At 39.5% G+C, this 2,159-nt stretch overlaps 1 pseudogene; it reads right to left on the bottom strand.

Annotated features, from left to right (window-relative positions):
- Positions 1 to 445: 445 nt before the first annotated feature.
- On the bottom strand, positions 446 to 1,831 carry LOC143578678 (ATP synthase subunit beta, chloroplastic pseudogene; annotated as a pseudogene).
- Between the last annotated feature and the right edge of the window lie 328 nt (positions 1,832 to 2,159).

The following is a 2,159-nucleotide window of genomic DNA, read 5'->3' on the forward strand; positions in this document are numbered from 1 at the left end:
GTAAACACCCTCAAGTTCATCATAGTCAATATGGCTTAATTGTTTTCTCTGAGAAGATATGGAGCCTTAGGTAAGCAAGATACTTTTGGGTATTTTTGTTTTTCTTCTTCCACAATGATCTGAGTTTATCTCTCTTCTTTTCATGGAGAGAGTCCAACTCTTCATTAGTCAAAGCCGCCAAATTTTCAATTCATAACCATGGTTCATCAAGTTGATTATTCTTGGATCTTGTATTTTTGATTTCATCAAGCCTGGCTTGAGTACTTCTCTGTGTGTTTCAATCAGATCCACATGAGGAGAGTCATGCACCTCTTCTTTATTCTCATCAGCCACATCATCATCAACATCAGTTAGATCATTTAGGGAATCAATTTGTTGTTCATTTTAAAAATGATCATCAGGTTTCACAACCTGCAAAGGTATAGCATGAATAGCCCTTTTCTTCTCATTTAGGAATATTTCTTGCCCCAAATCTTTTTCTTTTCCTTGTATATCTCAACAAGTCAGCATGCCAGCTTTTCTCATCTTTCTTAATTTCATCAACCAAGCTTTGATACATCATCTCACTAGCCTTTTTGACCATTTCATATTGAATTTTCTGTCCATTAATATAAGTCATCAGATGCTTATCAGGATTTTCAACTTCAGGTTCAACAGTGGGAATAGTCACATCAGGTTCAGAAGATTTGGGTTGCTCGGGGATTTTAGGGTGTTGGAATTGATAGATAACAATGGCAAGAGAGTTGTCCGCAACCTCTGCTTGCTACAACCTCAACAACCCTTCTATAACTTCTTGTTACAACGCACTAGAACGCCCTTGTTGACGATCCTTTACTCCGACAGCATCTAGGGTTCCTCGAACAATGTGATATCTCACACCGGGTAAATCATTAACCCTCCCCCTCTTACTAAGACTACAGAATGTTCTTGTCAATTGTGACCAATACCGGGTATATAAGCACTGATTTTCAAATCCAGAGGTTAATCGTACTCTGGCAACTTTACGTATGGCATAGTTGACTTCTGCTACGAAAAACGGTTGTGATAACAAACGCTGAATTTTTCGCGCTCCTGCTACGGTTAAACGATATTCATAGGATAATTCGTCTAATCCAAGAATAGCTATAATATTTTGAAGTTCTTTGTAACGTTGTAAAGTTTGCTTAACCTGTTGTGCAGTTTCATAATGTTCTTCACCGACGATCCGGGGTTGTAGCATAGTTGACGTTGAATCTAAAGGATCTACTGCTGGATAGATACCTTTGGCGGCTAATCCTCTTGATAGTACGGTAGTAGCATCTAAATGTGGAAATGTCGTAGCAGGAGCAGGGTCGGTCAAATCATTTGCAGGTACATAAACACCTTGAATAGAAGTTATGGACCCTTCTTTGGTAGAAGTAATTCTTTCTTGTAAAGAACCCATTTCGGTACTAAGGGTAAGTTGATAACCCAGGGCGGAAGGCATTCTACCCAACAAGGCAGATACTTCAGATCCTGCTTGGACAAAACGGAAGATATTGTCAACAAATAAAAGAACGTCTTGTTCCTTAACATCTCGGAAATATTCAGCCATAGTTAGAGCAGTCAAACCAACTCTCATACGAGCTCCCGATGGTTCATTCATTTGACCGTAAACTAGAGATACTTTTGATTATGTAATATTTTGTTCATTAATTACTCCAGATTCTTTCATTTCAATGTAAAGATCATTTCCTTCACGAGTCCGTTCACCGACTCCGCCAACAAAAAGTATATTAAATGAATAGAATTTGGATATGGATGGAATATATTGAAATAGAGACACTTTTAGGTTCCCTATGAAAAGAGGCATGGAGGGGAGCCACTACGAAGAAGTTCCGGGAGTTACGAAGGAAGCTTAGAGCTCATATTGGTCATGGGTTGAGAACGGGAATGGAACTCTATGAGATCGAATCTCCTGTTGTTCCTCAGTAGCTCAGTGGTAGAGTGGTCGGCTGTTAACCGATTGGTCGTAGGTTCGAATCCTACTAGAGGAGATTTGAAAATCACCGTCAACACCCCGGTGTAGGTCCGGGATACTCCTTTGTTCCATAGCACTGGGGCTATTTACAACTATCCAAGTTAATAATTCTCAGATGTACTAGTACTAGCAGTGCATCAAAGATGCAGTCATCGATTCT

This window comes from Bidens hawaiensis, unplaced genomic scaffold, assembly GCF_021521415.1.
Source record: "Bidens hawaiensis isolate Kalapana, Puna unplaced genomic scaffold, B.hawaiensis_p1.1 tig00029321_1, whole genome shotgun sequence".
NCBI lineage: Eukaryota > Viridiplantae > Streptophyta > Magnoliopsida > Asterales > Asteraceae > Bidens > Bidens hawaiensis.